Below are 28,000 nucleotides of genomic sequence, written 5' to 3' on the forward strand. Positions count from 1 at the left end.
CTGCTGTATGTACAGTTAGAGTATATTAGCATTTAGTATTTGATCTGGTGTGATATTTTCATTAGATTTAGGCAACTTCATGTTGTATATCTCTAAAGGAGTCTTGCTTTAGAGAAAATCATTTGGAATTCACATAAGTGGTTTTTTGATTGTAGATATCCTGCTCTGTACACTTTAGTTGGTGCAAAAGAGAGCAGTGTTTTTGTTTCTCAAATGCATAATATACTATATTGAGTCAGTTGTCAGAACCGTGTATAGGAAACTGTGGATCAATGTAATAATGGCAATAGAAAAGTAATCGTGATTGATACTTACAGACAGAATATCTTGAATATAGCTGAGGATATAGAGTTGCAAAGACAGGCATTTGAGGAATAATCTTTGTACTTGATTCAAATTAAGGAAACAGAATTTGTGTCAAACTCATACAACCAGTCCCCAAGGCAAAATTCTGCACAGTGCTGCTGGGAGTTTACTTTAATGTGGCCTTCAGGCAACTGCTACTTTTTAAGTTGCTCTTCTGAGAAGTCTTTTAGTGGTGAACATGTTTACCAAGTGCCTAATTCAGAGGCAGATGAACAGATTCTGTTTAACAAAAGCATATTCATATCTCTGCAGCCTTTTTGGAAAAGTTTTCACTTTCTTACCTTGGAAGCTCATCAGAATGATTCCTGAAACCATCCTGTATCTTTACATCTCATAAAAAAGCTGTTTAGTACCAACCCTTTTCTACTGAATAACTAAAAGTACCAGGCTCTTGTAGGAAATCCATACTTGGCAAAGATTCAATAAAGTGACTCAGCCAAACCTTTGTAATGGTGTCTTATCCTACCTTTGAAAGTTTTTGATGCACAGTAGATGATGGAACTTTCAGGACTGTTGAGATTAATTTTATTTAAATGGTATTCAGCTTCTTTACACAGGAGAAGGTTAAGGGAACCTAGCTACACTGGCAATAACTTCTGTCTGATTTTTTTCCCAGCCCAAATTTATGTGAAAGCACTATTACATTTTATGTTACTGAGACTTGCTTAATGTTGGATGACCAAATTTTTTTTCTTCATCGAGATAAAATAGAACATAATTTGCTAAATTACATATGGTCTATGACGTCAGCAGCTCATTCATTGTTTACCTATGGTGTTGGCCTTGGCTGCCTGCCACTTGTCCACCCAGCAACTCTCCCACTCCCACTCCTCAACCAGATGAGAGGAGACAATAAGATGCAAAAGCTCATGTCTTAATATAAAGACAGAGAAAAATTCTTGCCTAAGTAGGACCTTCTGTGTGTTTTTGCCTCTTACTACACATACACAGAGTATGGGATTTAGTAACTGAAGAGATAATAAATATACGAAGACACAGTTAGACATCCTTAAACAGGACTTCAGGCCATCTTCATGCTCACCTTCTGCTATCCTGCCGGTAGTACCTTACAATATAACTTCCAACCCTGGAAAATATCCTGCATCTCGAAGACTACTGCCTTCATCCATAGATCCTAGTCTCTACTTGTCCTGGATATGTAGGACTGCAACAGATAATTCATCTGGAAATGATAAAAAATAACAGGAAGTGCCTGACTTTTTTTTTCTTTTTCCCACAGTTGTTTGCATTGACCTTCAAAGGCCATTGTCAACTCTCACCCCTTCACCACTTCCCTACCATTCTTTGGAGTATTCCTCTCTCGAGTTTGTTTCCACTTCTAGGACCTGAGTAGGCTGGATCCTGTGTAGATTTACACTGGATATGCATAAAAACATATTCTGCTTCCTCTACCTGCATTGCTACTAGTCTTTTCTTCTTCCTAAAACAAAATATCTCCAGATGAATTAACCCTCTTTGGGCAGTCCATGAATGGAACATGGATTTTTGCCTTAATTTCTGTCTTGCTGATCACATATCTTCTGTTCTTGCTAACATGTGAAGGTCAGTTTTCTCCTTATTCTCTGTTACAGAATTGTACCAGTTTGTAGTCACTTCTAGAAGATCCTGAATATGCACCGTGTTCATGGTTTTAAACCTGCTTTACAGAATCCTATATAGCTGTACCACATATAATGACCATTTTGGTGTAGGACAGTAATTTTAAGTGGAAGCCCAGGTTGAACAAGAAGGATACCCTCTGGCAAGCAGGAAGACCTCTTGTCTGGCGAGCTCTGCAATGCCTTGCCACTGAGGTCCAACTGTGACTCTTCAGAGGAAGTAGTGGGACCCCATACAGTACTATAACTTTGGTACTGGTTTCTGTAACCTATTTTCCACACTTCAATATTGGATCACTCTGAAGTTACCACTATGCTTGCAGAGGTGATTATTTTTTATTTTTTTCCCCTCCTCAAATCTCCATATTTCGTTCTCCTAGCTCACAACTGATGTTTTGTTTGAAGAGTGAAGCTTGATACTTGAAATCATCAGCTATACCCTACCTTTTATTTCTTTCTTCTGGCATCTCTTTCCCCCTTCCTCAAGAAATCAGTGGTATGAGGACAAACATATAATTCCTTTTTCTGAATGATTGTTATATTTTAATTTCTTACTTGTCTGCCCTTATTTTCCAAGGATTCACCAAACCTCTTTTTTTCAGTGCAGTATTCTTCTACTCTTTCTTGACTGTCAATTAAAACCAAAACACAAGGCCAGGATTTGTTCATTTTTTAAATTAATATTTCTAATCTAACCTGTTTCTTGCCTTTTTTTTCTGAATTATCTGCTTCTAGTGATGCAACTTTCTCGTCTTGTCCTTCTACAAGCAAATTAAACTCTGCTGCTAACTCTACTCTACTAACTAAATTACTTTTACTTAAACTCTTGCTACAAACCATTAAAACATGGCTTTTACTTAACAGATGGCAGTGTATTCCCTTTACAAAAGCCACACCTGTTTATCTACATTATGGAGGACCTAATTTATTTTTCTTGATCATTCTGCTATCTCTGACAGAATAATTCCTTCTCCTGTGCAGATCTTTACCTTTTTTTCTTCCTCATGTGTTGGTTTAATGTTAGAGCTTTGACAGTTCCTTCTCCTTTATGCTAAAAAACTGTCTTTAGACTGTTCTTATTTCTCTTGAACTTTCAGCTTCCACATCTACCTGCTAGAATGACTCTGTTAATGGTGAAATAATTTTCTGTTCTGTCCCCTCTTTTTTTTTTTTTGTCTAAATACAAATTTCAATTATTGGTTTTTAGGAAATGATATCATGGTGTCAGAAAAGACTCACATTTCTATATGGCTATGTGGATCCACATAGGATCTGTAAATTGAAAATAATAATTATGCTCTACGATTTTTTATTCATCAATCAATTTATCCATGATCTCCCCTAATGATGTATTAGAAAATATATATTTTTATGTGCATTTATTTTAGATATAGTATCCTAAAACCTGAGCTGATGTTATCCTATTTAGTATGCCAAAGAAAAGTCTAAATTATTTTTTATATTATTATGTTTGTTCATATAGGTCAATGGTACTCGAAACATCTATTAAACTAACGATTAATCTCCCATTAGTTACATGAAAAATATTCTAGGAGCCCTGACAGGATTAAAACAAAGATGTGTGTGTTCCAGTATATCTAGCTTGGCTTACATTTTTAGCTGACCCTTCTTCATGTATCCCTTTCTTTCACAAACATTGCCTATTTTTACACCTCGTTCAGATTTAATAGTTCAAAATATCGATATGGTGCCATCATGCTATAACCTCAAAATGTCCAAACCAGTTGCTTTTGGATTCTCAAATTTCATGCAAACCCCTTTTGTCTGAAGAAGCTTTAGCAAAAAGCGAAGTTTTACTGTCTCGTTTTAAAACATAGCTACTGGAGTTGAAGCTTCAAGCATTTGTATTCCTAAAGACCTATTTATATTAATCCTTTAAATGTATAAGAATATTTCAATTTTGTTTTGAGTGTCTGTTGCTAATATCAGATTCAAAAACCACTTTATGCATCTGTGTCAGTTCTAGAGAGATAGCTTCATTATCATTACAATACTAGCTGTCGACAGTACACTGTATGAGACCATCTTTATGTTGGCAAATTACTCCAGCCTTTTCACATAACTCGATGACAAAACCCAAATTATGGTGGGTTGATTTTATAATTTGTCCTTCTTTAGGCGTGTTATTGCCTACATGCGCTGTGGGGAAGAATCCTGCATTGTCAGGGAATTGGAGCGTTGATTTAATATGGGTCTTTAACTCCTGCATACATGTTGAGTTGCTACTGAAATGGGAAGAGGTGGTTGATAGGAGAGGAAGTCCAAGCCTGGGAACAAAGTTATATATGGCTTAGAATTAAGTAATATTGTTGCAGTAGTAGTTTTCTGTATTTCCTTCATACGTTGCATGTTATTTTTCAAAATGTGTGTGGCTTGGGAAGGGCATGTTTTTATGTAGGTATGGTGGTTTTTCTTTTACGGACTACCGCCAGCCTGCAAAGCCCATGCAATCAATAAGGGGCAATGGGAATTCTATAACTGTCATTAACTGGAGTGTTTATTAATTCTCAATTAGAGTACTAATCAGTCTTACCTGCGCGAACTCACTGAAAGGAACAGGGTGATCCAGGTGTCATCCGAGGTATATGACTAACGTACGATCACAAACATTTTGGGGGGGGAGTAATTTGGGAAGCATAGGCAATCCTGTGCAAGATTTAACCCATATTAACTTTAAGACCCAAGTGTAAGTCGACAGTTAAGGCTATGGATATTGCTGTAGTCATTTGGGTACAATTAACTTGGCATTTTAGAGTCATTATTCTGTATGGGAATTTTTTTTTAAAGATCCAAGATGCTTTGTGCTTCTAAGAACAACTGATGCACTCTCTGAGATCATGTAGGAAAACACTATTTTCCTTTGCATCTCTAAAAGAACAGAGATGAAAATTAGTAATTATCAACAGGCCATCAAAGTTTGCATATATGAAAGTTAGAGGATCAGGGCAACACACTTGACCTCACAAGGGCCGCTGCACGCTTTTTTTTGTTGTGAAGAAGAGATCTGTTTTTATTGCACAACATTACTTTGGTTACTGTTGCATGTTAATGGGTGGCAGCTGTTCCATCTTTTACTGCTATCAGTGGAGAAAGCCTTTTTATACAATTTAAATATACACATGTATTAGTCTTTGAAACAGTTAGAAGAAAGTAGTACTTCAAAGGAGGAATTCCATGATTTAAATTGTATTTCACACTAAGGAACAATACTTTCTGTAGGTAGAGGAAAAAAATAAAATCCTTTTATCGCTGATCACAGAAAAAGAAAAAAAAAACCAAACAGAAAAGAAAGTTAAGTCTCTTTCTAAGAAAAACTTTTGCTTTATCAAATACTTAACGTAAACATTAAGGTCTGAATTAAGAGATTTGAAATGTGACTGTATTCCTACTTAGATTGTACTTACCCGCAGCTTGCATCAGCTTTATGCCTGTGTTTTGTTGACATTAAAAACATTTAATGTGTGCTCTACAGCTTCAAAAGTCAAGTCACAGGCAAGGTTCTCGGCTGTTAAATATAATTTGTTGCACTTAAACATTGGAGCTAAGTCAAATTATACCATAGTGGGTTGTCTTCTGTGTTGGTCAGAAACAAACCAAAAACCTCGCAAACCACAGAAGGAACCAGGAAAAGTTCTCTAGAAATTGCACCTCTTTTTTAAAAGAATTCGACATAATGCTGTGAAACTTGAAAATTCAATTTTTCTTTTCCCTGTACCCAATAGTAGAATTGTATCATAGGAATTCTTTCTTAATTTTTTTAACATAATTTCGGATGGCGAAAAAGCAAATAGAGAGCTGTTAATCAGTATTCTTGTAAGTCAAATAGGGCATTTAAAGGATGAACTTGAAACGCAAATTGTGCCTGCTAATGCCAGCCAGGTTCTGTGCTTCTCGTGTACATGATAATACTGTGAAGCTGACAATGGGATCAGTAAAGGAGGGGTATAACCGGTGTGGCAGACAACAATACAAGAAGCAGTGTTGACGTTATACATCATTAAGTATTCCTGCATTGTACCAGTTCCTCTTATTTGCTCTCTCTCTTTTTTCTTTGTTTGTTTGTTTGTTCCATATCTTAAATTTTCTTCTCTGCCTTCTTTTTCCCTAAAACTTCTGCCTTAAATCCATGTTACCTTATTTTTATTCTGGAATCATCAGACAGTACGTAGCTGGAGTAAATCTTTACAATTTCACCAAATGCTTTTCTTATAAAATAACCACTCCCCTCTTTTATACAAATTCAATTGATGTGAAAGATTTGAACTTGTATGGCTCAACTAATAAATAAACCGATTTGCTTAGCCCCATCTGTGTGAAAATACAAATTCCCACATACAAAAAAAAAAAAAAAAGCTTGGCATCTTGTCTGAATGCTACAGAGTCATTCACAATCCACTTAATCCGGATTTTCATTTGCCCCTGGATGGTAGTTTCCTTTTATTCTTAGGCTCTCAGCATTTTACTTTCAGACTATTAGTAGTCTTCTTCTTCTGTGTCTAGAGTGTTTAGCTGTTCCTCTCTAAATTAGCTATATCTAATACTAGCTCCATGAGCTTACTTTATTATAGTTTATAATTTGGTCCAAAGTCACCTGCTGAAAAGAACAGACCAAATTTGTACGAGAATATACACACGCATCCAGTCACTTACTCTTTGGTGAATTACAATAAAAATGCACCTCTCTGTTGCTTTGATAAAAAGGGTGATGTGCTGTAAGAGATAATTTTTTGTAATCGGTAATATGAATCTGATGCTTTTGCTTGCTAGTGTTTGTTGCTATTCTCTGCTCTATAAGCATGTTTATCGAGGTCTACCGAAAGCCCAGAAGCCCATAGGTCAGAGAACAGCATTTTGATGGATTATGGGATTGTAACTGTCCCTGCCAGCTGACAGCTTTTATTGGCTGGGAGGATGAGCCTGTAAACCTTTATATAATTATTGTATTAAAGCCACTGTGCCTCTGTGTTGCTGGCGCTTGTTCAGGGATCAATGTGAAGATAATTTCAAAAATGAATAGTAAGTATTGATCGTCCCTTGGTGGAGCCTTATCAGTGGCTGAAGCAGACTACTGTAGATTATAACTTCAATGTCATTTATGATGATATGATACGTATTGCAGGGTAGCAATTTAAACAAAGGGCTGATTTAATTCACAATGGATTTTTGTAGCGTGATGGGTAATAAATCACAATCTGTGTAATTTTTAGAAATGAACACATGTTGGCAGTAGTTCAGGGCAGTTCCTGGGAGATCTGAAAATGACCAGGGAGGGCAAATATCAGCAGCGAACCCCTTCTGAATGATTGTCCCTTACTTGGTTCTGACATTCAGATGACCTTGGGGCCTCTGCTGGCAGCTGCTGGTTAATTTTCTTCACTGAGGACACAGTTTAACTTTCTATCTGTCTGCCAATTACCTGACATTTTCAACTTATCACCTTCTATTTTTTAAATTATTGGAGGCACATCCACATTTTGACACTTTTTTAGGCAAGTACTCGTTTTTTGCCTGCTGCTGAGACATCTCTCTGCCAAGCTGCTGTAATATCCCCTTTACTCAAGAAATTAATAGCTCGCCTAACTGTGAGGTGAAAAAGCACAGACGTTATATGGAAGATTACAAAGCTTCCTTTCAGTTTGGCAAGAAAACGTGTGTGTGTATATAAAACGCAAGTGATACCTGAAAAATCCCCCAACCCAATGTTATTATCTAAAAATGTGTATATAGCAACTGACAGGAAGTACTTTAAGCATTTGTTATATTTTCTTCTTTTGCTTGCCAGAATTTTTTTTCAATCATAAAGAAATATCTCTTCTGAAGTCATGTGAAGAGATTGGTTTCAACTGTGCAAAAAATGGGTTGCCACAAAACTCTCAGGTTGAACTGATGCTTATAGTCTGTAGATACTTCGTTAAGCGTTTTGTGCAGGCCCTTATAGTCTTGCAAATGACTCTAATCAAGATGTGTCCCTAATAAGATATGAAATTCTAAAGCAAGGTAGGTGTTTTGCCTGAGTTTCACGGATTTTGTTTTAATTCAGAATGTAATGTTGCTTATGTATTTCTGGTGAATAAAGTGTTATATGTTTTACTTTTTATTTTTTACCAACTTTCTGCTGAAGTCCTGAAAAAAAGACATTTATGAGTTTAAGAGAAAATAAACAAGACACTTATGGGGATCAGTCATAACATATCATATATAATAATAATAAAATATAATCTTTAAATACTAACTGTTTAACTCAAAAAATTTGAAGAAGTGTGCGAGGAAATAATACATGTTGAGTAGTGTGAGTTTTGAACATTATCTGAAGAATAAGGGACTAAAATGCCATCGTCCTCATATGGAACCTTCTTTGGGAAAGCAGTAAAGCACTTATATTATGCATGTAATTAAGTCTCATTAATGTAAGTCAGCCATGAGAATCTGCTTAAGTGCTTTCCTAGAAAAACGTATTAAATCCAAGCCATAGTGATGTAGTCTAGAATCAGATCTGGTCTGTATTATGTTCTTTTTCAGAATTACTATAAATGTGTGTGACCAAATGGTGTGTGGGTGTTTTTGGCACACCCATGATCTGGTTATCAAGCTGGGCTTGCTTTTGACGCATAAAATTTCAACCTTAACATCACAAAGGGTCTAGCCTGCCTTGTGCCAGACAAAGTACTACAACATTTCATTACCAGAGCAATTTATGTGAGACTACGGAGAACCCATGGTAAAGAAGCTACCATTTCTATAGAAACTGGGAGTAATTTTTTCTATTTCTTCCTTCACAAAAGCATGTCCTCTGTTCTCTGAAGACTAATTACTGCCTGGAACAGGAGACAGTCCAAGTTTGGAGCCTTTTACTGAGTTACTGCTCTTCTGAATGATTCTTCTCTACAGAAGAGTGAATAGTTACATATCTCCTTTAAGGGATGTATTAAATTGATCATTCAGATAAGAACAATTGTAGGAACTTAAAAATCTAAGTAGAAACAGGGGAACAGCTATTATAGCCAGAAACATCATATGAGGGCCTGAGGACAATATATTTGGAAAAAGGCAGTTAGGTCTACACACAACTTCCAAAGCCAAGGCATGCGAGGAAATTTGCAGTAGTTTCTAAGTCTTTAAACCTGTCTCTACAGTAATCAGTGCAAAAAGAAGTGGATCTCTGTGTATAAAGAAGCAACTGTCACTGAAGACCCAATATTCATACCTATTTTGATGACTTAATTTTGGATTAGCTCTAATCTCGTCATGTGGACCGAATTCACAGTAGCAGCTGGAGAGCACTAAATTTAGTGTACTTGAGTTGCATCAGAAAAGAATCCAGCCACGTGTTTTTTAACCGCCCCACAATGCAAACCAAAGCACAATAACTGAATGCAGTCAAGAAATTAGCTTCCAAAGTGCACTGCCAAACTAAAACATTAACGTAGATCCACCCAATGTCCTCGTAATGTGTAGCAGTCCCTCACCACATTCCAACATTCTCATGGTCTATGCTTGTAATAGAATGCAAAACATAGGATTTCTGCTCCTTGAGAATAAATGTGACTTTCCCATCAAACCAAAGAACTTGCTTCAATTCTTTCTCTATTTGAATGTGGTTCCTTTAGTGTAGCCCTGAAATGTGCAGATTTTTTTCCTCATTTTACTCATTTAAGACCAGTCTCCTCAACTGGAGATAGGATATTCACTGGTATCTTGTATTTCAGAACAAATGTTCCTGAACGGCCTGATGTGACACACTAGAGATTGAGAAGAATCTGTCTATTGAGGCAAAAGAGCATTTCCCTTCTTCTGGCCTCCCTTGCTGTCCATGACTCTTGCTTTGGGCGCATCCACGCTGTATGCTGTGACACTACTGCTGTCTCCCCAAGTAACTGAACACTGCAAAGTCCTGAGCGGCTGAGGGGAATACCTGTATCAACAATTCAAGCAATAAGTATAAAATCTATTGTAAAATATAAGTGTTAAAATAGAAGTATAAAATATATATAAACTGTAATGCTATATAACTATGTGCAAACCTGTGACATTCTAGCCAACATGAAATCTGGATGTTAAAATATTCTTTTACAGAAGTACGGATTTGATTAAAATTAAGTATTTTATTAGAATGGATGAATTTGTCATGGGAATTTTTAAAAAATAAAGTGATTTTTTTTTTCAAACTTCATAAGTAAGAAAGAACACAATTTTTATTTTTAAGATCCCATGACTCTAAAATCATCTCCTCTTAATTTTAAAGAGGCTTATTCAGGATAGCTGATCATTTGCTTTGACGATAAACAGGAAATTATTTTCTCACTAAATCGAGCTCCTTTTCACTTTTCTCATTATTAAGAATTACTTGGTAGATGATTTATGTGAATGTAAAGTTTCATGAAGGTTCTTTGATTATTCAGTCTTGATTCCAGGATAAAAACATTTGGACTAGAGACTTGGGTTGAACAGTGCTAGTCAGGGTTAGCGTACGTTGTAATTATTATGCTTATCAGTATTTGAAACTAAGAAACAAATGTGTTTTCCACGGATCAGCATTACCTTCCAAAATGCACAAAGACAGTGTGTATTTCTTTTACAGGGATGTACATTGTGAGGAGTGTGCACTGTGAATGGGGACTTTTTATTTATTTTTGCATTTTCCAGAAGGGGGAGAAGAGAAGGAAATTTTAAATGTATAATAATACTATCATGCTAAAAATTGATCCATAAAGCCTGCATCAAAACCACATGAAATTTGAAATGATAAGTGAAAATAAATTAATTTTGCTTTCAATTGAATCGTTATGCAGCCACAGAAGAATTTAGCTTGTATGGGACCTCCAGAGGCCACCTGCTCCTGCTCAGAGCAGGTCTCGTTGCAGCAGGTTGCTAAGGGCCATTTCCAGCCCAGTTCTGAGCACTTCTGAGGACAGAGATGTCCAGTTTCCTCTGCATACCTGTGCCGGTGTCACCCGCCCTCACAGTGAGAAAAACTGCCCATGCTCAGAGTGTTGCCTGTTGCCTATTGTCCTGTCACAATACACCTCTGAGAAGAGTCTGGCTCCACCTTCTCTGGACCCTCCTGCTTGAAAATAATAGACAGAAATATGGTCTCCCTGACCCTTCTCTTCTCTGCAAGCCCGTATCCCTCAGCCTCTCACATACATCCTGGGCTCCGGCCCCCCGGCTGCCTTGGTGGCCCTCCACCGGACTTACTCCAGTATGAAACTCCAGTTTCATAAACTGAGGAATTCAGTCTGGACATGGCATCCCTGAAGTGGTCTCACAAGTATTATTTAAGATGGAATATTAATCTTCTTTTCTTCATCAAGTTAATTTATCTATCGTAAAGTAACGTTATTCTGAAAAGCCAAAATGGTTGACGTGGTTGCCTCAGTAACCACTGAGGTTCTGTTTGTCCTGTTCCTCTCTGGATTATCCTAAGAACCAAAGCATATCAGCCAGCTAAATTGCCTTTACTTCTCCTTTATTGCCAGAGCAATGATAAAAAGCAAAGAGACAAATGAGAAACATGAATCTAGGTTTCTTCATTCAGCCTGCCTTTCACGTATCCACAGCATCTTGCTGCTCTATTTTCCCTTTCTATTTCTTTTCTCTATAGAATTTTCTTCCTGCAAAGAAAGACCCCCGCCCCCATTTTCATTTCACCTAGCCAGTGTCCCTAAAGATGAAATTTTCTTACGAAAGTAGTGAGTTAAATGGTCAGTAATTTGAAAATCCTCAGTATCCATGAATTTTGAAAAGTCTGTATTGTTTAGTGATTCTGTCCCTTTGAAGAAAAAGTGATTGCTGCATTTCTTAAAAGATCCATCTTTAATTAATTTTAACTTAAACTCATCAATTTACTTGTAAAATTTGAGACAATTTGTTCTGAAATTTAAGTGCACATAATTTCAGATAAGTTTCTTATATAAAAATTAGTTTCAATCTCTACTTCAAGTGCAACACCCAAGTTAGCTGTAACTATGTAATGGAGAGTAGTGCTTCTTATAGAATGTTTTTTAAACATTTATCCTAAATGTCTGTTGACCTTTAACTACAGCGTTGTGAATTCACCATGCAAGTTATTACATAAGTTAATGAGGCCTTAAATTGGGATATTTTAGAAGATTCTACTGGGTTTGGTAATACAGTAGGAAGCTGTTAAACATGTAATTCTCCTTTACAGTGAGTGATTTTTTTTTTTAATTGGGCTTTTGAACAACTAACATAACTACCTAGGATGGCTCCAATAGTTTGAAAATACGATCCTTTATTAGTTAATATTGGCTTTATCCATTGAAAGGATCAAATTTGTGAAGCACTGCCTTTAATACTTTTTATATAAGTCATAGAGTCATGGAATGGTTTGGGTTGGAAGGGACCTTTAAAGGTCATCTAGTGCAACCCCTCTGCAATGAGCAGAGACATCTTCGACTAGATCAGGTTGCTCAGAGGCCCGTCCAACCTGACCTCGAATGTTTCCATAACATTCCAACAAGAACAATATTTTAAAAATAATGATACAGTATTTGGATGAATACTTCAGTTCCTTGTATGTAATGCTTTTGTAAGTCTTTTTGTTTAAGCATTCTTTCATAAAATTGGGCAAAATGGGAATATGGAAGTTGGTTTTAGATATTCTAGCAAAAGGATAAGTTGGAAAGACAACAGAATTCTACTGGTTTGTCCTTCATGCAGTCTCTATAGGCTTAGGCAAACTCATCGATGGTTTCCATTTTGATTTGATCACATTTGCTTTGTACTCACTTTGTAAAGGAGGCAGTGGTTAGTTTTTCTAGTTAGTCTTTCTGATCAAGGATAGAGCTGTGTGGGTATTGAAGAAGGGAAACAGATTTCATTTGCAGATTCTTGCATAGTAAATGAGCAGAAAAAGTGCAAGGCAACTCATATCTTTTTTTTAAAACCGTCAGGTGATGAGAAATTGATATTTGCATAGATAGCATATGAATGTACTACATCATTTTTCATACTGGTTTTCTGTGAGCAGCAGCTATTTGCTCACGTTAGTCCTTCAAATTAACTGAATTAACTTCTAGATAGTGCCTCTAGCAAAACAATGCTCTCATCAAATTCAAGACATTTGAATAGAGTAACTCTGCAATGCTCTGTTCAGTCTTCTTTCTTTTGCACCTGTCTTTTTCGGAGAAATGAGGCCTTAGCATCATTATCCAGGAAAACGAGCCGTGCATTACAAACGAACAGTGGTGCAAGCTTGGCTGTGTAAAAGGAGTTGTTTGCAACAGTTTAAATCTTGAGTGAAGATCTTACTGCACTCCTTAGAACAATATATCCTGCTGCCAGAGCATGAATAAACTAATTGTAGTTTAAGTAGTGCGCTTTATAAAGAATTAGCCTTCTTTGTATAAATGGAGCTGTGATTTATTAATAATCTCAGTCATTATTTGCTGTGGAATAAGTTTAGTACGGCACTCATAAGTCACCATCTCTATTGATATCAACAGTGAAATTACAATGTAATCAGTGTAGGATGTGGAGCTTATGTGACTGAAACAAGTGTACTTAAAATAATCAGTTAGGGCTCAGTTCATGAAGCAATGTAAGGTGCCCTTCTCTATGCAACATACTTTCTCACTTGCACAATTAGTCCAGCAGAAGAAGAAACATAGATCATTTTGTATGTAGTTCTGTGATAGCTCTCCTGAAACACTGAATTAAGTAGGATTTGGAATAATCTCACTACCTATAGGATGTAATGCACAGGTATTGTTTGCCCAGTTTGCCCAGTCATGTCATCAAACTTCCCACCGTCGAATGTGTACTGCTTATTTGAATTTAAGCTTTTATTTTGGGACAGCAAATAATATTCTGCCATAGAAGAGCCAGCCTAACCAATAAGGGGTACTGAGGGTAACCAAACTTCCTGATTTCAGGAAATGCATTGCCAGATTTACACATGAAAAATGGGGCAGTAACCACGCTCACATCTGTTCAGTCCCAAGAACCAACACCCAGCCCTGCTCTGCTGTAGACTGAGATCTTATAACTGTTCCCTACTTTCTTTCACTGTCATAGTTTGCATTCCAGTATGTATCATCTTCTTAATAGCATTTGTCAATGATAAAGTAACTGTCGTGCATTCATTTAAAATCCATTCTAAATACAGAGGGATAGCTATAGTTATTCCTTTTGCGGACCTGTATAGCAGAGATTTCTGATGCATATTTAAATCCTGTGTTCAGTCATGATGATGACTACAGCAGAAAAACGCAAATTTCCTGCATATACAGATCAAGATTAAATTAATATGAAATGATTTAATGTTGAAAATGCATCCAGCATTTTTTAGATATATGGTCCTTTATGCCTGCAGTCTTGAGTTCTGCCCACAATTCTTCTACTTAGATAATGTTTTCTTCTGCTTGAAATTTTTTTATATACTATATCCATTGCATTTTAATATAATTCTATTCATTGAGGGTAGAAAAATTCCCCTTGCTCAAAATCCAAGGAGAATATATTTTTCCTAGAAAAGGGGCTAAGTTGTTTTTGGCTGTTCTTGGAAGAATACACTTAAGTGCATGCTGGAAATCTGCCCAGCAAAGCAAAAGAAGTGATGTCATGGGCTTTCACCTCAGCCAAAAAGCAGTACCCGTAGCCTTCTGCTACTACAGAAACTGGATCACAGCTCAGGTCTGGGAGTCAGCAGCCTCCACTCAGCGGAGAGACAGCACCTCACTGTACTACTTCATAAACTACCTCCTCTGCTCTGCTGGTGGCTGCACCAAAAACAGCGGAGTAGCTACTGTCTAAGAGGAGCTCCTGGGTAATTTCTAAGTCACTCTCTCTGCAGGCACTTCTCCGCTCCGCTGCACTCTGACCACAGGGATCTGTCTCGTCTAATCTAGTGTACCTATAAGCTTGCCCCCACACCACCCAGTTGTCCCCTGCTGCTCTTTCCTTCCTCCCCAGAAGGGTTTTGGACAGAGAGGTTTGTTGGTAGGTTTCACTAAGGTCAAAGAAAAAACACCGACGCGAGGTAAGTGGAGGGTTCGCTTTGTCCGTGACAGAACTTCCACCTTTTTTCTTCTGTGTTTAATACACCAGCGGTACAAATTGAGAAAGAGATGGGTAGTTGGTTGGTGTTCAGTAAGCTTCTCTCAGCATGCTTGTGACTAGTGTTTAACAACAATGAGCATGAACAGTGTAAATCTTGTAAGCAGCAGCTGCTTTTCTGTATTTCTTCAGTAAAGTTTATCTTCAAAGCACAGCACCCAAGCAGTGACAGAAGAGGAGAGACAGGATCTGAAACCGTTTGCATTTGTGAGAAAAAGAGGTTATGTTATTTTCTGACAGGAGGTTAATGGAGAAATCTGTTCACAACATGGTACCGAGCGTTTGGTAACAAACAATGATATGTGCATGTATATGCAAATATTATATAACCACTGGTGACAAAAATCATCATACAGGGGACAAGAGCAATTTTTAAAGCATTGTTGACAGAGCGTAAAGTACCTTGTTTTGAAAGATACTAAATCTGTTATTTTGGAGTCACAGATATGGAAGGCAGAAGGAAGATCTGCTGTCTGTGCTCACTGGCAGCAAGGATCAGGGAGGGGAAAAAGCATTAAAACGAAAGAGGAAGAAAGAAATAGCTCGAAGAAAATACAGTAAATGTGGCCTTGAAAAAAACCATATTCGGCTAATAATCCGAACTGTAAAAAGGATGGAAATGAGGATCATGAAAGGAAAATATGTACTAAAGAAATGAAAAGAAAGAAGTCAAATACTTCTCCCTAATCCTTATTTGATGTTCTTAGAAGAGTTTATAAGAGAAGCAATATAAGCAATGAAAATGAGCAAATAAACAAGACTTTGAATTGTGAAGTATGTCACATTTGCAAACTTCTGTTCTAAATGTAAATTTGAGCTTTGCTGATCTTACAAATGTCATCTCTCATTGGGCCTCAAAGAAATCAGAAAAGGCTCCTGTGTGATATGTTTTCTGGTCAGTGTCACATTCTTTCATATACTTGTGCTTTCAGTTGCCAGTAGACCTTGCCTAAAGTTACTTCAAACATTAACACAAGGCCAGTGTAGTTCATTTGCTTCACAGTGGATTTGTCATACATTGTTTTGGTGGAATTCAGGTACTAGACAGAACCTTCAAGCCAAAAACACTCAGAAAAAGGCATCACAATTTTAAATCTGGGACCAAATTTTTACTATTTCTCTCAGATGACTCACAATTGGAAAATTTCCCCCCATCTTAAGTACAGGGGGGAAATAAGGAAGCTCGTTGTGCTGTCTATTGGAAGGTGTCGTGAACAGTTCTATTTAGTAATGATTTTGTAATACCTTTCATATCAATAGAGGACTGTACAAGGTGCACAATATGGAAAGTGATTTGGTCCCTTTTGCCTATTCCAGTTATTGTAGCTTATTGTTTGTTTTGCCTTTTGAAGTGAAAATTCTCGGTCCTTTTGTTACATTTCCTTGGGAAAGGAATAGAGATAATTTCAATGATGGTATTTTTTTAATATGCAGATAATGTGAATGAATGTTTACGGCTGTCTATAGAGAATCATTTTTCCATGCTTTGTTCCTTGTTTAGCCTTCAAATGCAGTATTTATCAGTCTGCAGAGCAAAACTATGTGCATGCCATATCATTACTAGCTCAGGGGGAATCATTCGAACCAATGTAATTTACTCAATATTGGTCAGTTTGACTCCTGACCCTAGTCCCCTGACAGTGTATCCTTGGCAACCCCTGATGTGTGTTAAGTCAGGATGTGCTTATTGGTCTCATCTGTGACAGCTTGCTAAAGGCTGCTTAACATAGCTTGGTCTTTTCAAAAGAAAATTAAAAATCCAATAAAATACTGTATTCTGATCAGACTGGTATTTATACAAGCACAGAAACAGTAACTTTTATTGTCAGTCCTGCAAATCGGATTTCCCATTTCAAGTGGAGCAAAGACCTTTTGGAAGTAAGTTTTGGGGGGAGAGGAAGATGTTTTGGGACCATATTCGAAAGAAAAACAATGTGGAGATTATCCGAACGTCAGTCATCTTTGTGAGACATTTGGGAAGTTTTTATGTTCCATTATTACTTACTTATCTCAAAGGTGAAAAATGAGAATTGTTCTCCAGATATATACACCATAGCAAAGCTGTTTAGAGTATGTTAGTGTAAGTAAGAGGAGACCTTGCTTGCTGATCTAGAAAAAAAGTCCTCTGGATTGTTTTACTGGTTTAGTACCATTTGTAGTCGTGAAAAGAAGCAGTTGTACAAGTTTAGCCAGAAGCCTCATGATTTATCCTATCTGGCAAAACACGGTGTTTATTGTTTCTGGAAGACGGGGATTTTGACCATACATCTCTGTTTTTCATTTCCCGGTGGGTAGTATGGTCCAGTTAACCATGGCTAGTGAAGAAAAATTTAACTAAAGCTGCATTCATTAATCTTTGATGCAGACCGATCCAGATTTGTAGTGATGGAAACGATACCAAGGCTTTACAGTCCGTGTGATCCTGAACTGAGCACGCTGCTGCTGGGACAGAGGATCCATCTGCTAACCCAGTAGTTTGCCATGCAGCTGCGTGCACCAGCATGGATAACCTATAGAGGGATGGGGTTTAGACAGTAATCAGCAACAACAACAAAAAAAACCCCAAAACAAAACAAAACAAAAACAAAACCCAAACAAAAACCTTAAAACAAAATTTGGGTTAAGTGGCTTTTCAGAGCAAATAGCTGGGAATTCTTTTAACTTCTTAATTTTGTTTATTACTTCTTAAATTATATATTAATTAAAAAATAACTTCTTAAAAATTCTTAATTTCAAGTCTACCTCTTGAAAGCAATCTTTGTCAACAGCTACATAATCTTTTAGAAATTTATTATAGGCTCTTTCATTAAAAGTACACAACACATAAACATATGCTTTTATTATATGTACTATTTAGTTCCTGATTATACGGTCATTGTTATCATTTAGAAATCAAAGATTCCTTAGAAGATTGTTAAAAGGTTGGGAATCTGCTGCAAATTTTCTGTCATTAAGTATTTTTCATGATTTTTCCGAATATTTGATTGTTTATGTTATTCATTCTTTGTTATTATTTTATATTTTCATTCCAAATCAGCAAATGGAAGGGAAAAAACATTTTCTGAAGAGACGTAGCAAAGTGCTTCCAGGAAAGTGCTATTTAAACCAACACTCAGGAAAGCTGCAGTAACTTCAGGGTCTTATTTTCACTTTTGTGCCTTTTAAGTCAAGGTTGCTTTTTGTTTCAAGTGCCTCTCGTCTCATTGAGTAAGCATCCTCCAGTACTTCAGTAAGGTAATGAGTCTCCACGCTGTCTTGAATGAGGGTGTACAGCACTAACGTATTCCTAGAATGCATTCTGGCTATTAACTGAAGCAACAATCCTGTGCAAATATTTGTATGAGGTTGTGTGTTAAAAGTTGTTATATTCACGCAGAGGTGAATTTTATCTAGGTAGACTTGCTTATACTACAGCCTGTGAGGCTTGATATCTGAGAGGTTGGGTGGGGTTTTTTTTGGTGTAGTTTGTTTGTTTGTCTTGTTGGGCATTTTTTTTAGAGTATTTGTTTCTTAGTGATTTTTTTGTAAACTTTTATTTCTTTTGCTTATGTAAAGCAAAGGTGTTAACTTGACACTTACAGTAAGCTTTCTCGGTCTCAATAGCTGTGCTATGAAATGTTGCATTTGCCTGCAAGCTAAAATGCTAGTTAGAACACGTTGTCTTATTTTCAGGATAAAAACATGTGTGTGTTAAGAAGATCTAGAATTAATTTGTATTCAAGTGCGGCACAGGTCCTGTCAGCACAAAAATTTGAGGGAAGGACCAGAGTTCTGTATGGACCAAATATGTCTTTCAACAATACAAAGTAGTTGCAAGTTTGACGTACCTGGCCAGCAAAAGCAGATTTATGACTGCATTACAAGCAAATGCTGAATCAGACCCAGAATGCGTAATGTATCACTGGCTCTCAATTTTGGGAACTGATAGTAGCTGGAATGTTGTATTTACTGCAATGCTTCAGTGTCAAACCTGTGGGACTGCTTTGGTTAGTAATCACTAATTTTGCTTTTCTCAAAAGTATTGGAATATCATGATTTTGGATCCTTGACGGAAACACTGTAAGGCCTAAGTGTTAAGGACTTCTAAAAACTTTTGTTTTGCACGTTGTTTGAACAAGGTATATAAGATAATTTCTCTTTATAAGGCTGTCATGGTTTAACCCCAGCTGGAAACTAAGCACCACAGAGATGCTCACTCACTCCCCACCGTTGCAATGGGGGAGAAAATTGGAAGAGTATAAGTGAGTAAAGTTGTGGGTTGAGGTAAAGACAGTTTAATAGGTAAAGCAAAAGCCACACAAGCAAGCAAAGCAAAACTGCTTCCCATTGGCAGACAAGTGATCAGCAATCTCCAAAATAGTGGGGCTCCATCATGTGTAATGGTTACTTGAGAAAAAAAAATGCCATAATTCTGAATGGCCCCCCTTCCTTTTTCTTCCCCCAGCTTTTTGTTGCTGATCATGATGTCATATGGTATCATAGAATGGTTCGGGTTGGAAGGGACCTTAAAGATCACCTAGTTCCAACCCCCCTGCCCTGGGCAGGGACACATCCTACTAGACCAGGCTGCTCAAAGCCTCATCCAGCCTGGCCTTGAACACTTCCAGGGATGGGGCATCCACAGCCTCCCTGGGCAACCTGTTCCAGTGCCTCACCACCCTCACAGTAATGAATTTCTTCCTGATATCCAATCTAAATCTACCCTCCTTCAGTTTGAAACCGTTACCCCTCGTCCTATCACTACATTCCCTGATGAAGAGTCCCTCCCCATCCGTCCTGTAGGCCCCCGTTAGGTACTGGAAGGCTGCTCTAAGGTCTCCCCAGAGCCTTCTCTTCTCCAGGCTGAACAGCCCCAACTCTCTCAGCCTGTCTTCGTAGCATAGGTGCTCCAGCCCTCAGACCATCTTCATGGCCTTCCCCTGGACCCATTCCAACAGGTTCGTGTCCTTCTTGTGCTGAGGACTCCAGAGCTGGACACAGTACTCCAGGTGGGGTCTCACCAGAGCAGAGCAGAGCAGCAGAATCACTTTGGTCAGTTGGGGTCAGCTGTCCCAGCTCTGTCCCCTCCCAGCTTCTTGTGCACCACCAGCCTACTCACTGGTGGGGTGGTGCAAGAAGCAGAAATGGCCTTGACGCTGTGTAAGCACTGCTCAGCAGTAACTAAAACATCTCTGTTATCCAGACTGTTTCCAACACAAATCCAAATCATAGCTCCATACTAGCTACGGTGAAGAAAACTAACTCTGTCCCAGCCAAAACCAGCACAAAGGCTTATTATATTCAGAGACATATGCTTGTAATATGTGTTTTGAAATAATTTACTAGCTAGGATATTGACATAGTTCTAAAAATGTAGATTGTATAATAAAATATTTTACAGCTCGGAGCACTAATATGAAAACTTATCATTATTCTAACAGGCATACAACAAGAAATGTACTCTTTTAGTAAGTTCTGATGTTCAATGTTTTAAGGCATCAAAATATTTATTAGTAAACAATTTCCATACGTGGGGAAAGAAATACTGTCCATATCTCAGATTTACAATACCAGCCCAAGCATTATATAGAATGTCTCAAATGCATTACTTATTATCAGTGCAGAAGAAAAAGGGCAGTAGAACACAGGGGAAGTATAGAATTGGCATGTACATGTTCTGAGTGTACATGTGTGTATGTGAAAAATATAGAAACTAACAGGAATCAATAACAACAGTCCTGAAATTTTAGTTTTCTGTTACAAATACAATTTTATTAATTGAAATGCTGGGAAATTTTAGCATTACAAACTATGATTGTTCTCTTTTAACCAGTCTTATTTTACATGTTGGTTGGTTGGTTGTTGGTTTTTTTTTTCCCTAATACAGCTTAAGCCATCACGGCTTCTTAGAAATTACCTCTTTATTTATATATAAGCATATGGTTAATGATGTTAGCAGGCTGGTGTTTGTTTACTAACCATAGCTATAAGCCTTGCATGACATAAAATGTCTAAGGTAAATCTAGTCACCAGTAAAATGAATTTAATCTGTTTCTTCTTAGATCTAAGACAAAACAGCATATACACAGATTCCAGCTGATACAGGCTTTCACTGAAGTTCATGAGAAAATCCTACTCACTGTGGAACTGCCTCATTGACTTTAGCAGAATCAGGACCTTGTTCAGGGAGCCTTATACTTGCTCCTTTGAGTGCTCGTCAAATGCCTTAAAATCCGAGGTAGATATAAATATGTCATGGTTCCAGTCATACCTACGTTGTCTCAATTTTTGTCAGCACAAATAGTTAATCATGTTTTACCCCAAACGCAAGAAATAATTTTCACCCACAGGAATAGGAAAGGAATTGATGAGATAAATATGTTTTAAGTGGGAAGCATCCCACTTGTTATAAATGCAGTCTTTTATTATAAAGCTGAAAATGAAAAACTTAGTGTCATTAAAGAAAACAGTCAGCAAGGCATGGAATTGGGTGACATATTTTAGTTGCAGCCTATTGACCACCAAACCCCTCACTCTGCAATGTGTTCATTTACTCAACTTTATGAACGTTGGTTCACTGACTTAAAGCTATAGTAAGTCTTTGAGGACGAGAATATATTAAGGGATAACGTGCACCCACTCACAACATATAAGTATTTCTTAATACATGCTTTGCTAATTTCTTCCAAGTTAAACTGCCTCCCTCCTACAGACGTACTAAACAACAAAGCTGAATTCATGACAGTAAACAGTCTGTTTATTCTGCTTTTGGTATCAGGCAGAGGACAGAAACAGGTAACTGTCATCTTATTTTCAGAGGTTATCTAGGATGACATGCAGCTCAGAGTTGCCTGTCTCTGAAAACTGACCGTAATTGGAAGTGTTTGACTGCTTTATATGCAATATAAATGGAACTATAACTTCCCATTTTTATAATATTTCATGTGTGCTAAGGAGGGAGAGAACACTTGGTCAATTGACGGGTGCATTTCAGACAAAAAGAGACAACATATGAGCAGGGAGAAACATTGGGCATCATTTAGCAAAAAGAAACGCCAGCATGCAGATATTATGTACGTGAAAGTGTGTCTAACTGAACTTACAAGAAAATAAAGAATGCTTTTAGCAAGTCCAACTTGTCTGAGAAGATTGAACTAGTGAGATTACCCTTTCATCAACACACACACATTCTCTCTGTCTCACACACAGACACACATACAAAACCAAACTTGTAATGAGTGGGTACTTTATCAAGGCCTCCCTCCATCCTTCATTAAATGACAGAAAATTGCTCTTTGCTGAGTTTGTCAATGCAGCTTTCCCTCCCAGAAGCCCATTTGTTTCACATGCTAGCACAGAATATTGCAGGAATTTGCAGATTTTAAATGACAAATGTGTCGAAGTTTACCCAGTTCTGAATCATTCTTTTCTTAGACTGACTATGAGGTACAGTAACTCCCAAAGCTGGACTGGAATTTTTATTCTAAGTAGATCTTACTACTTCAGTAGTAAAACAGTATTGGCCTGTGATCTCCTGTTTGACAATGTCCCTTAAGGATTCTTTTGCTCCAAAAGCCTTTTGTCTGTACCTTATGTGATAGATGTAGCCATTCTAAACTAAAAGCATGAACAAAACAACAAATGCATTCCTTTACTGCAAACCCTCTATTCTTTATTGAATTTGTCATTTTATTAATTGCACTTACATATAATGGAGATGAAAAGATGTTTTTTATGAGATAAAATCCTAATGGTTTGACACCATGAAAGGAAAACAGTTCTTTCTAGCACCTTACAGGACAGAAGGCACTTACAAATAGCAGCCACTGCGTTGCTTTGTTAAAGTAACACTTTGATGTGTAGGATTATAATCAATGTAAATTATTGAGTTTTGCTACTGTGCTGTGTTGAAGGTATAATGTGTTTGTGCAGCCATTATTTATTCATACCAAGGAATTAGCTACATAACATTTTTTCCCTGAAATTCTATTTTAAAGGTGGATTTGTAAATACAAATTTAGAAACATCTCTGTGCATCTTGTGTCCGGATTTCTAGGTTTCAGTAAACACATACCAGCATTTACATATGCTATGAATTTCAATCCAAACAAATGGAGAAGAGTTTTAGGACAGAGCCTGCAGCATGGCATGTCCTTTAATTGCCATTTACATAGCAGAGGAATCATTAATTTCTAATTCACCTATTATTCACTCTCTTTACTATGCTGTGTCAATGTCAGTTTTGGGGCAGCAGAATAGATGTGGGCTCTGCATTGCTTTTGCAACCTACTTTTGTGTGTGTGTTTTTCCTTTTCTTCTCTTAATGCTTTTTTGACTTTAGTAGAATACTACTTCGACACAGGCAGTTAAGGGCTCTTGTTTGGATATGATTTATGGTGCTACATTAACCCTTCATTGACCTAGAAATGCCCTAATATTAAAACAGTTTGACACACAGAAAATCAAAAGCCCTTTTATTGGAAGTGCTATTGTCCGCATCATAAGTTTCCCCAACGCGATGCCACTGTTACACCATCAATTTCCTACTGCTATTGAACACTGTATTGAAAAACTAATGGACAGAATCCTTTGTCATTTCTGTCCCAGTGACCAGCAAATAGCTCAGTGAAAGTCTTCCCCTTCATATCACTTCGGGCATTTCGAAATGACACATCGAAGTTACTTGCTTAGCATTTTATTAAAGGCAAGGGTGGGCTGGATCCTGCTGGGCTCCGTGTAACACCTGCCATCAGCCAGCTCCCATGGATTTTGGTGGAAGATGGAAGTGCGCAGCTCCTCCATGGGGCTCAGACTAGAGCTCCTGTCAGGTGGTGCAAGGATACCGTATTCATATTTGTTAAAAGGAGAAATAAATCCTTGTAGAAGACTTTCTAGAGTTTAACGATAAACAGTCAATAGAGCTAATGTATAAATTCAATCAACCGTAACTATTATAAAGGCTTATTAATTTACAAATGAAATACTTTTCTGCGGCTGGGATAGTAACCTATTGCTTTCTGTAGAAATTTTTAATGAATGTTTTCTATTTAAGCCTACAGCTTTTAGCATGATGTTGAAAACCCTTAATGCATTTTTTTATAAAGCTGCTTGATTCTAGAGTGCTTTTCCCTACTGGAAATCAATATATTTCTATTTTCAATTTATGTTGTAACTGCTACCTCTTCTTAGTTGCACATCGACACCTAGGAGGTGCAGTTTTTAAGTAAACCTACTATATTCTCACCAAGAATTTATAATATTGTTAGTGATCTTTGGTTCCTGGATTTTGTGATACTCACTAGAATCCACCCCCGAACAGAATACGGGAAAAGTTACTGAAGTTGTGTGTACAAATATGCTTTATTCAGCAGTTGACCAAACTATGCAGTATAACAGTCGGGGTTTTTATATTTATTTTGGAAGTAGGGCGGTCTTGCTTTTTGATCCGAATTCCTTCACTGCTGGTTATGGATAGAGACTCCTTTTCTGTAGAAAAACCTGCCTTCTGTTCAACTGGCCCAAAATAATCATGACTTTTATTTGGCTTTTGTGAGGGACAACTGTTCTTTGCTGATTTAAAATCCTGACTTGTCTACGTAGTGCATAGGCTGGGCAGGTCATTTAGAAAATGGACTGGTTGCACCTTGAGGCAGTGGGGAAAGGTGCCAGCTGGAGTCCAGAGCAAGTACTTTACCTAATTTTTTCCCGTTTGTGGCTACACGTATATCCTTGCACCTCCTACCGTTGAGTTTTGAGTGCATAGGCACTCAGATTACACTCTCCAGCTGTCTCAGCATTGTGCTTGCTTTACTATGAAAGGTAACATTTCTCATCACCGCAAAGTGTACCTGGACCCTGAGACAGCCCCAGAATTTCTTTCCTTGCTTAGCACAGTTCAAAGCTATTGTCACTTTCTGGGCTGTAGGGATGAATATCGCAGTCTCTGAGTGCGCGTGGGGGGCAGACGTCTGCGTGCAGCTGTTAGATCTACCGACAATTAGATTGCAAAAATCCAGAATAGCTGAAGCCAACAGACTTATAGGAGATTTACACCCATATAGCTGTGAGAAAATCAGGAACCTACTTTCTCCTGGTCTGTTCCCACTTCATGAGAAAAAGATTTCAAAATTCTGGCCATGTCTGATTGAAACTTCACAAGAGAATGAGTGATATACTTTCCTATGGTATAAATGCGAAAGAGGATGATTTCAAAATCTCTTAAAACAAAAAACGTGTTTTGGCAGAGTCTGATAATCTGAAAATTTATCCTAGGTGATGCTCACATTTTGCTTCACAGTTATGGAATATTCATAGATCTTCAGCATTTACAGAAGTTATGTAATGATGAAAAATAAAATAATACCAAAATAATTTAAGAAAGATAAACAGAAGCAGCTGATAAATGGTGTTTATCTGGTTTATAAGTGATAATAAAGCATCACAGCCAGAGAAAACAAACAATTTGGTCTCCTCATTACGTAAAACCAGTTTCAAATTTATAAGTGAAATTTTATAATAGCAGTACTTTAAGTATCTAAAGATTTTAAAATTCTTGCTTTGTCCAATATTGCTTTCTCAGAGAACAGCATGTGATTATGTTTTTCGTGGATAGTAATGTGGGTGCTGTCTGTGCAAACAGAAGAGGAGGCAGGTTAGAACCTCCGTCATAAATTTAAAAATTGGTCCATGTAAGATTATAAGAACTCAAGTGTAATTCTTATTGTGTAAATGACAGCAAGGTAATTAGTAATACTAGAGACTGTCACTCGTGACCTTTTGGGTCACAAGGCAGTGTACTTCTCTTTGTTTATTAGCTTAACACAAAGAATCATTATGATAATCCAGATTTTTAAAAAACAAACAAAATTTTCTTTATTTTTTTGCTAATAGTCTTTCAGAAGAAATATTTGTGATACATAACTGACTGTTATCATAACTCAATTCTCAATAATCCACTGCTTTATATAGTGCAGTACATAAGCCCCTATATCTGCATGTTAATTTCTATTGAAATAGTTATTTTGATTCTGCTAAAGTCTTCATTTTTTACTAAAATAATTAATTGTTTGAAAAGTTATTGTCTGTAAGTTTAATTTCTCCTCCATTTATCTTTGGAATAGGCATTTTTTTGTTGTTTTACTGTACTAAAGTGCTTTGGCTGTTTCATAAGGGCTGAGTATTTCACTAAGCTCTTGCAATATTGAAAGAATCTATATTCTGAGAATTTGAAAACATGTCAGCCCACCTAAATTACATATTGATCAGGTTTAATTGCATGCCACCCATCAGTATTAGGTTTGAAAATTCATAAAAGAGAAATAATGTACTCTTTGTGGATGATTACTTCTGGGGCATTTAAATGAATTCCATCACTTAACCCTGAGCAGAGACAGATTATTGAGCCCTGCAATCTAGCCAGTCAAAGTCCAATGCAGTAGAACAGCTGTTTTCTAACTATCAGAGAAAAGCAAAGAACAAACAATATAAATTTATATAGATTTTCTTTTAAGGAAAATAGCGAAGTAAAATGCTAAATGTAAACATGCGGTTTTCAACTGTTTTATGAATGTCCGTTCTTGTTTTGCTAAACAATGGTCTGCATTTTTAAGTCTTTCTCATCTGCCATATGCAAAACCACACTGTGATTATGATTTCAAAATTAGAGAAGTACTCTTGAGAAAATTATTTTCCATGAATTTTCATTTTAACTGTGCATTTGTTTATATATCTGCCACCACTTATCCTCCCTTAAAAACCGGGAACGCAGGTTTTTATTCACATTTACTGTGTTTTATGGCAAGCATAGTTTTCAAGGCTGTGTTCTTAAGAAAGTCAAACTCTGGAGAAAGAGTGTTTATTATTAGTTTTCAGGATGTTCTTTACATTTAGAAATTATGCTCGTTGGTATTGAGTGTGTTTTAAGAAATTGTGCTTAGTATGTTTTTCTCTACAGAATATCAATACAGAGTAAAAAGGACCCGTTAAAATCATTGGTTTTGCTTGGATAATAGTTTAAAAGCTACATTTTATTTAGACACTTCGAGGTAATAAATATCTGTGAGTATAATTAACTGTCTTTTATCTAGGTCTGCTCCTTAGTGATGCTTTTTTAGGACCTTTCGTAATGTCTCCTTTTAATGCTCAGTTTGGCCTTGAAAGTGATTTTAAGAGTCAAGATATGTTAAAACGTTTTTCACTATTTTTCCCCATGTGCTCACAAAATGGATGTCTCGATTTTTCTCAGATTTCCCCCGTTTTTTCTTCAAAACCTCTTCATTTCATGTGGCATAAGATTTCAGTTTTAACAAAATACAATAACCTGCTGTTATTTTATACACAAACAGGGAAGTCTGTGTAAATGATCTTTTGATTTACCAGGCACCTTAACTTACTGTACAGTCTTTATAAACTATGGATCTGATCATACCTAATATAAAATTACATAGCTTCAAAAAGCGGATAGAAAAGCTCTACTTTATTCACCCTGAGAATTTGGCTGTTAGTATTTAATGTCATATTATGCACATATTACATATGTGATATATCGCGCTACTATGATCAACTCAGTTATGCAGTCCCTAGGAGAAAAAAACACAACAACACACATATAGATTTTTTTTTTCATGATTTCTACATGAAAATTATTCTTAAGTTAAATTGGTAGTGCAGGCACACACACACACTTTGATGTTGTAGTACGTAATCTCTTAAATGGGTGATTGCATATCAGAAACAAAAATCCTGTCTCATGCTGATAGTACTTTTGATCCCTGAAGCAGATTGACTCCTTTATTGCATCAATTAGAACATGAGTTGTGTCAGTCCTTACAAGTGTCTGGCCTTCACTTAGGCACGTTTTTGTAGTCATCAGAAAATATAAAAAAGTTGTTTACTGTAGTTTTGTTTTATTTTCCTCCATTTTTCTGTAGAGAGAACAA

Source organism: Chroicocephalus ridibundus, chromosome 2 (assembly GCF_963924245.1).
Source record: "Chroicocephalus ridibundus chromosome 2, bChrRid1.1, whole genome shotgun sequence".
NCBI classification, from domain to species: domain Eukaryota; kingdom Metazoa; phylum Chordata; class Aves; order Charadriiformes; family Laridae; genus Chroicocephalus; species Chroicocephalus ridibundus.